Source organism: Antechinus flavipes, chromosome 2, assembly GCF_016432865.1.
Source record: "Antechinus flavipes isolate AdamAnt ecotype Samford, QLD, Australia chromosome 2, AdamAnt_v2, whole genome shotgun sequence".
NCBI lineage: Eukaryota > Metazoa > Chordata > Mammalia > Dasyuromorphia > Dasyuridae > Antechinus > Antechinus flavipes.
In genome coordinates this window covers 567,985,531-567,994,880 of record NC_067399.1, presented here as the reverse complement: position 1 = coordinate 567,994,880, position 9,350 = coordinate 567,985,531, and positions in this window count along the sequence as shown.

The window sequence follows — 9,350 nt, the reverse complement described above, 5'->3', positions numbered from 1 at the left end:
TGAGGCAAGAGATCAGCAGCCAACAGCAACAGGGCAGGACCTTAGCACAAACCTCCTCAATCTTTCTCCTCCTCTCTCTCTCTCTCTCTCTCTCTCTCTCTCCTCTCTCTCTCTCTCTCTCTCTCTCTCTCTCTCTCTCTTTATCTCTCTCTCCTTCTCTCCCTCTCTTTCTCCTTCCCCTCACTTTCTCCCTCTCCTTTCTCTCTTCCTTTCTCTCTCTCCTTTTCCCTCTCTCTCTTCTCCCCTCTATCTCCTTCCCTCTCCCCTCTTTCTCCTTCCACTCCCCTCTCTCCCCCTCTATATTTCTGTCTCTAGACCCCCCCCTTTTCCAGCCTCCTCCCTGCTACACATTATTTCTTAAGAAAAGAAATTGCTTCCCCATCTTTGAGTGGTGGAGACTAGACTGAATCAATCTGCAGAAAGCATTTGGCTGTTCCTTGAGGCTAGGGAGGAGAGCCCAACTTCCTAACCCAAAGGAAGGGGCCAGCATTAAATTGCAGAAACATCTGCCCTTTTTGGAACATGCTGATGGAAACACAGCCTTGGGGAAAGAGGGTGCAGGGATTGGATCAGAACTTCCTGTTGCTCTAGGAAAATAAGGGCCAGGAAGATTGGAGTAGATGCCAGGGGAGTTGACTGTCCTAAAGAAGGTGAAGACTGCAGCAGACTGGAGAAAGTCTTTTAAGACAATGAGTTCTTTTGTGCAAATGTGAATGAGGGCATACTTTGTAGGTGCTGAGTTAGAGTACATAGAAAGGAGAAACGTGAAGAACTGGGAGGGAGAAATTCAGGGCCCTCATCCTGATTCAAGCAATGTTGCTGTGGGGTCAGTGGGGAATTCCCCTCCCTTCACTGCGCCTTAACTCCTTTCTTTTTAATATAGCAACATCATTACATTCATGGACCTGTGAAAAGAAGATAATGGAGATGTAATGTAATGGAAGGACAGGCCAATGAAAGAAAACATCTAAGCATCCATCAAAGTTACACCTGCTATCTCCATCCATATGAATACTTAGTGAGCTTGCTTTTAGACAGACCCTTTCCACAAGTCAGGGCACCTGCAATTATTCTCTGTTTCCTGCATGGTGGAGAAAACATCTTTGAATGACTGCTAAACTGGAGCTGAATATTCATACAAAAGCTTTGAACCCCCAGAAGAACTCTCTCTTTGCCATGGGGAAAAAAATAAGAATTGTTGTAAGCTCAGTTCTCTATTACAGAAGTCGATGAAATAACTTGAGCTTCTGAAATAAATGGAACAGATAGCATTCTCCATGGTAATTGAATACCTGGACTCTCAGAGACTGTAATTGTCCCAGTAGTTTTTCCTTTTCCCAAAAGAGATCTCCTAAGCCTATAGAATCCCCCAGGATTGGTATAATGGAAAGATCCCTGGGGGTATCTAGGTGGCACAGTGGCCCGGAAAACTCATCTTCCTCAGTTCAAATCTGGCCTCCATGCTTACTAGCTGTGTGACTGTGGGCAAATCACTTCTCCCTGTGTGCCTCAGTTTCCTCATCTATAAAATGATCTGGAGAAAGAAATGGCAAACCACTCCACCATCTTTGCTGAGAAAATCCCAAATAAAGTCATGAAGAGTAGGTTGTGACTGAAGCAATGGAACAATGAAAAGATCTCTGGACCAGGATCCAGGAGGGCTAGATTCTACTCCTGGTCCCATCACTAACTGTAATGCCAGAGAAACTGAGGCAGGAGAGAGATTAGATAGTTTTTAATATTTTATTAATGGGAGAGTAAGATTGACTGGACAGGACTCTCGTCTCAAATTATCCAGTCAGACAGAGATAAAGATATACTGGGACCAAGGAATCCATGTTGGTCCCAGGGCTGGAGGAAACTGTCATCCCAAAGAATCCAGTGTCCATCATACAGTGCTAGCCGCCACCCTCCAGCCATGAACGGAGGAACCCCAACTTCTTAAATACCTTTTCTCTAAACAAAGGAAGGGGGAAGAAGCAGGGAAAACCTCTATCAGGATAGGGAGGCCATAAATCCTAGAAAACCCAGAGACAGGATGTCTGAATACAAAGAAGTAAAGATATCAATAAGATATCTTGGAATATTTTAGAGGGATATTGTAAATTCTTGAGGACAGAAAAGAGTCAGAAGGCCTACTCTCTTGTTTATCTTGCTAATTTATAACCTTAGAACAAATAGTCCTCAGTCTTACTGGGTCAGAGGGGGATTTACAACTAAAGAGATTGAGACAGAACAGTTAAGGAAACTGAGACAAGGGAAACTCGTACAGGGAAACTGAGTCAGGACAGTTAAAGAGAACTGTGGCATAATATAACAAGCTGTATACCCTTGGGAAGTCAAAACCTCATGAGTCTCAGTTTCCCCATCCATAAAATAAAGTGATTAGAAATGATGAGTCCTAAAGTTCTTTGTAGCTCTACATGATTTGGAGATTAAACAGATCTTATTCACTTAACCAGGGGCAGGGATGGCTCAAGTTGATAAAACACTGGAATTGGAGTAAGAGTTCAAATGTGACCTCAGAAACTTAACTGTGTGACCTTAGGCAATCCACTTAACCTTGTTTGCCTCAGTTTCCTCATTTGTAAAATGAGCTGAAAAATGGCAAACCACTCTAGCATTTTTGCTGAGCAAACCCCAAATCACACCACAAAGAATCAGACAAGAATGAATATCAACAACAACTCACTTAACTTCCATGATTAAACATGAACCCTGGCTTTTCTCTTTTCATATAGGGAAGCCAGAGCTTGATTTGGTTTTATATTGCACAAAAAGGAATTTTATGGTTCCCAGAGATAGGCAGTTCCTTCTAGTTCCCAGCTAATTTCTAACCCAGAACTCCTCAATTGTTGTGATTGATAAAGAAGAAATGTAATACAGGGATCTGGGCTACACTGAGAACTGACTTTTTTCCCCTTTATTCCCCACTTGAATTCAGAGAAGGAACAGATGACTAAATGTGAAGAACTCCCAAGTAGCCAAATCCACTTGGGTGGGACAGGTCTTTAGTCTTTAGGTCTGCTAAAAACAAACAAACAAACAAACAATAACAACAACAACAACAACAAAAAAAAAAAACTTCAGGTTTTCAATCTTTGTTATCCCCTCTACTGCCACCTGCATATGATTTGATAAATTTCTCCTTGGGCTATTCCCTAAGGAAAAACCCTTGCCTTTTATTCTTCCTATTTTCCTACATCACTTCTCAACAATAGGGTGCATACAGATCAATTGTTAATGTCATGAGAAGAACTTTGGACAGAAGATTAGGAAACCTGGCTTTAAATCTTGTCTCAGACACACTTACTGGCTATTTGACCCTAGGAGACCATTTAAGCTCTCTATGGTTCAGGTTGTTCATCTGTAAAATGAAAGGGTTGGATATGATCTAGTTCATAAATCTATGTTGTTTTTTAAAGAGAAAAGAAAAATATCCCAACATATTCTGGCAAAAATCTGATGTGCTATAACATCTACTAATTGGTCCCATTGCTGTTCTCCAAAGCTACACAGAAATCTGATCCCACATCCAAAATGATAACTCTTCAGGTTTTTGGGTACAGATATCTGATGCTCCTTAAATCCCTTTTCCAGGGTAACCATCTTTAGTTCCTTCAACAATTCCTCTTTTGATTGATTTTTGAAAATATGACAGCTACATGTTGAGTTGTGAGTTGAATTATAAAGCTTTGCAGTCTTGTATGTTAGGATGTTCTCCAATGCTGGTTAATAGGTGTAATACCTATATTAGGAAACCATGGCCTAGATGTTTGCAAAAACGACATTTGGAGTTTGAGTATGCAAAGGACAAAGAATGTTAATGTTTGAAGCCAGAAGTGAGTGACGTGACTATGCAGAAGCAGAGAGAGGGACAGATAACATTGAGCTAAGAGATTTCTGGTATAAACTAAAGAAAGATCAGCTGGGTGTGGGTCCTGGTGCAGACTCCTAGAGACAACCCAGCATTCAGAGTGAGTGAGCATATGTAAGTGGAATGAATTCTAAGGGCGACTTTGTAGATGCCTTGAAGAGGTTATGTGGTTTTTGTATGGTTTTAATTCCCAGTGCCAGTCTCACAGAGTAGTATCAATACCTCAGAAGTCTTGAGTGCCAATTCCCATAAAGTGATATCAATACAGAGTGTCTCAAAAAACCCTATATTTTAGGGTGAATACAAACAATAACAAAGTCTTTGCATATGCATGATATTTTACTGACATAATTCTGAGTCCTAGAAGATTTTATATAGGGAAAAAAATTATTGAGGAAGACTCAGAGTCAACTTTAAGATTGCATATGAAATAACTTATATCAAATTGCTTACTGTTTTGGGGAGGGATAGGGAAGAAAGGCAGGGAAATTTGGAACTCAAAATCTTATAAAAATGCAGGTTGAAAACTATCTTTACATATAACTGGAAAAAATAAAATACTTATTAAGTTTAAAAAAAAAAAGGTTTCACATGTGAATGGATCTGTATCAATGCTATAATTTTTCATCTTTCTGGACACCCTCCTCTGACTATATCCCTATTTGTCAATAATTCCTTTAAATATGATGTCCAGAATCTATTCTGTGTTTCCTGTGATGAGCCCAGAGCCCTAGATAAGTATTTAACATTATATTTCTATTAATGTGCCCTAAATGGAATAATAAGTTGGCATAGTAGATTGTATGTTGGGTCTGAAGTCAGAAAGACTCAGCTCCCTGAGTTCAAATCTAAACTTAGATGTTTCCTAGCTGAGTCACCCCATTTGCCTCAGTTTCCTCATCTATAAAATGAGCCAGAAAAGGCAAACCACTTATCTCTGCCACGTCCAAATAGTGTCACAAAGAATTAAACACAACTGAAAAATTACTGAATGACAACAAAATGGAATTAGCCTTTTTTTTTTTTTTTTTGGCAGACATCACATTGTTGACTCATATTGAGCTAACAGTCGATTAAAAGTTCTAAATCGTTTTCACAGAAATTGCTATTAAGTCACATCTACATTCTACATCTGTTTAGTTAAGGCTTTTTTAAAAAAAGAAATCTAAGTGCAGGATTCTGAACTTACTTCTAGTGTTTCATCTAGTTAAGCTTTGGCCCATTTGTAACAGACTGAAGATTTTTATGGATCCTGATACCGTCATCTAGAATATTTCATTTCATTTCAGCCTTTTCATTTTCATATCATGCACAAATTAAATAATCATACTATTTATCTCTTCATCTAAGATACTTGTAAAAAGTTCGAACAGTGCTGGACTTGGAGGCACTCCTCTATATACAAATGTCAAAGTTGACTTCAATCCATTCATCAACACTCTTATTTAATCACTTATGAAAACATTTAACTGTATTATGATGTATTCTATATTTTCCTAACTTGGTCCCCAATTAATGCATGAAATTGCAAGTATTTATTAATCACTTATTATATGTCAGGAACTGTGCTTGGTGTTAGAGGTACAAAGATAAAATGAAGCAGTCTTTGTTCTCAGCAAGTTAACATTCTGTTCGACAAGAGGGAAAGAAACATTTTTAAGCTTCTACTATGTGTCAACCACTGTGCTGAGAGTTTTACAAGTATTATTTCATTTGATCCTCAGAACAATCTTGGAAAATAGATGCTATTATTATCCATCCTGCTTAGAATAAGGTAGCATGGAAGAGGTAAGAGTTGTGATGGGGAAGGGAAAAGTTATTTCGTAGAAGTCATAGATTAGAGTGGGAAGGGGCCTTGGAAACCATGGACTACAAGCTCAATCACTTTTATAAGACAAGGAAATGAGTCCCAAAAAGGGAAGTGATTTCTCTGTGCAGAGAAAGGCAGAACTGGGATTCAGGTCTCCTTATTTCTAATCTAGTGCTCTGGATTTACTAGACCAGATTTGAAAGTCCCAATAATGTTGTGGAATTGGGCCTACTCTACTGGGGGTACTGTAGTCCCAGATTGGTAGTTTTTCTAAAGATCTATAAATCCCACCTGGATTCATTGAATAATGTGACCTAATCTTTTATGGAAGATAGAAGAAAATTAGGTTGACTTATTAAGTTAGCTGAGACAAAAAATTCTAGACCTTCCTTTATAGAACTTTACCATACCCTTTTCTGGCTTCACTTACTGCTATCTGTGATGATTAAAAAAATTCTAAGAGAAATAATTTCTGGGTGATTTTGTCATTAATAAGCTTACCACATTATTAATAAAAGAAGTATCATTTGACCATCCCTCTCAGACCAAAGATTCTATGACACCCTTATAAGCTCACAGTTTACATACCCTTCAAAGAATAGGTATTCTTGGGGCAGTTAGGTGGTGCAGTGGATAGATCACCAGCCCCGAAGTCAGGAGGAATTGAGTTCAAATCTGATCTCAGACACTTAACACTTCCTAGCTGTGTGACCCTGGACAAGTCACTTAGCCCCAATTGCCTCAGCAAAAAAAAAAAAATAATAATAATAATAATAATTTTTTTAAAAATAATGTTTCTATTATAGTATATCTAATATCCTATGTTCTGATGCCCATAGGAAAGAGTAAGGGCATGGGGACAGAGAGTGGAGATGGCCAGCAGCAACAAGGGAAGGAAATTACCAAGGAAATTTTTGGACCTCAGAATTTTGAGATGACCTTAAGGCCAAGGAAGAAAAGGTAAAAGGATAAGCAATAGGATAGCAATCACATTGCAGAGAGACTGCACATCCACTTATCCCAACTTGTCATCTCTCTTTTTAGTCCATGCCTGTGATGGTTGGACTTCTTATCGCCTCTCTACTAGGCAAGAGGGACACATATATTATGTTTAAGGAAGGACTAAGTTCTTAGGTCTATCTAATTTGTTTTCTATCTCTGACATCATGGATGGGGAGATGCTAGGATTTGGATTGGATACAATCATGGGACTTGGGAGTTTCTATCATGGATATGAAAATTCCCAGAAAAGGGTAGGCTATGGAGGACAAGTCTGCAGCAGAGATAGCCAGCTACAAGTTTTCAGAAAAACAAAATATACAAAGAAAAAATTTTTTTGAATCATCACCCATGGTTTAGTTTCATAGATGCTTCCTTTCTCTTGTTATCAGATCATTCACTGGAGACCCAATTTCTATTTTGCTCCTTACTTTAGCAGATACTCAGTCTTTGTTTCTTTGTTTCTAAAATTCCAGGTTCAAAAACATTCCCGGTCAAGTCCTCTCCAGAGAAGGGGAATTTTTTTCCCCATGGATAATTTAATTTTCCTCTTGTCTTTTAAGTTTAACTCTAACAATTTGTTCCCTGTTCTAATTCAAGGCCATTGTGCAACTTAACATCAGTGAGACCTTTCCTAGTCGGGACCATCTGTCAGTGAAACATGAAACTTTCCCACCTTTAAGAAGTAGTATAGTTTTTTGGATAGTTGTGGAAATGATGATGAGGCGGTGGTGGTGGTGCTTTTGATTAGCATTCATGGTGATGTAGAGAAAAGAGGCATCCAAACTGGAGTAAGAAATCTCATACTAGCTCACTAACATGACTGTGACTGTCATGTCAATTCTCTTTGATCCAATTTTATCAACTGTAAAAAAAAAAGAGATTGGAATAGCTAATCTTCAAATTCTCTCCAAGCACTAAAATTCTGATTCCTAATTCCATTCTAACAATAAATAATGAAGTTGAATCTCTCTAAGGAGGCAACACGATAAAGTGTTGATTTCCAGAATCAGAGAATTTCGTTAAAATATGTTTCACTAATTACTAGCTATGTAATCTCAGACAAGTTACTTAATCACTCTGTTCGTTTTTTCATTATTAAAAAATTAAATTAGAAAACATAAATTTATGAAGCTGATATGATATGTAGCATCCTAAAGAGTTGTTAAGGAAAAACACATCAGGAGGGAAAAGATTGTTGTAATATTAACTAGTAGTCAGGAGGGAGGCAGGAGGTGGTGCTATTAAGTCCTTGATAAACCACCTTTATGATCATTTATCCTATCCCATTTGTACCTTTGGCTCAAGCGTGCAGTGAATTGCAAAACACAGCTTTGGAACAGGCGATTCCGCCCTCTTCGCCCAAGTCCCAGCCCCCACCCAAGACTGAAGTGTTGTTCTTAGGTTAAGGAAACCGTTTTACTGACGCCAGGCCCTGAGTACTCCTAGGCCAAGATTATGTCATGTCTCATGTGAGGTCAGCACATGTATTGAATTAAGTGCTTAAATCATGCCCAAGGTGGGTATGCTCTGTCTCCTCCTTGACCTTCCTGTTCCCACCCATTTTCTGTTACTAGGCTTAGCTCAAGGTCATGGCCAGCACTGAGGGCCCGGCCTTCACACCCCACCAATACACCCCGTCAGAAACATATCTGAAGAAGAAAGACCCAACTGTTCCTCAGGCCAGCCCTCACTCTTTGGAGGGATTGAAATGGGATTTGTTCCTGACAGGGAGAACTGAGAGTTCAATACTCCCTCATGGCCTGAGCCATGTCACATTTTCCTTCTTAATCGACAAAGCTGGCCTTTGAATTTACCATTGGCTTTCTTGGAGAAGAAGAAGAGTTTTTGTTTTGTTTTGTTGTTGTTGTTTTAGCAGTAAGAGGTGGGGTCTAATTGCCAAGCTTCTCCGTGTTGCTGGGAGAAAAAAAATAGGGTACTATGAGTAGGGAAGGCTATGTCTCATATGTAGCATAGGGTGTCATGTAGCTCGAAGGGAGGTTGGATATACATCTCTGGCTTTTTCTGCTCCTATTCTTCTCTAGGGGAGGGGTTAGGACAAAAATTTGATCACTGCTCAAAAGAGAGACAGAGAGTCAGAGACATAGAGAGACAGAGAGACACAGAGAAAGAGACAGAGACAAACAGAGAGAAGATAGAGAAAGAGACACAGAGACAAAGAGACAGAAAAGAGAGAGAAAGAGAGAGAGAAAAAATATAAATATAAATATATAAATAAATATATATAAATTATAAATAAATATATAAATATATAAAGAAATGTATCATATGTCATTAGTCTAAAGCATGTGGTTTTCAAATTGAGCTCAATTTCTGATCACTGTTTCTTAATGAGGAAAGGACTTTATAGCTAATGCTCATGCTTCCTACCAAATACCAATACAACAATGAATATACATAGTATGTAGCTAAGAAACCCATTTATCCAAGTCAATAACAAAACGGAAATCAAAGAAAATCTACATAGGAGAATATATACCAAATGATACAAAGTAAAGATGCTCTCTGCTAAGTGAAATGAGCAGAACCAGGAGATCATTATACACTTCGACAACGATATTGTATGAGGATGTATTCTGATAGAAGTGGATTTCTTTGACAAAGAGAAGATCTAACTCAGTTTCAATTGATAAATGATGGAGA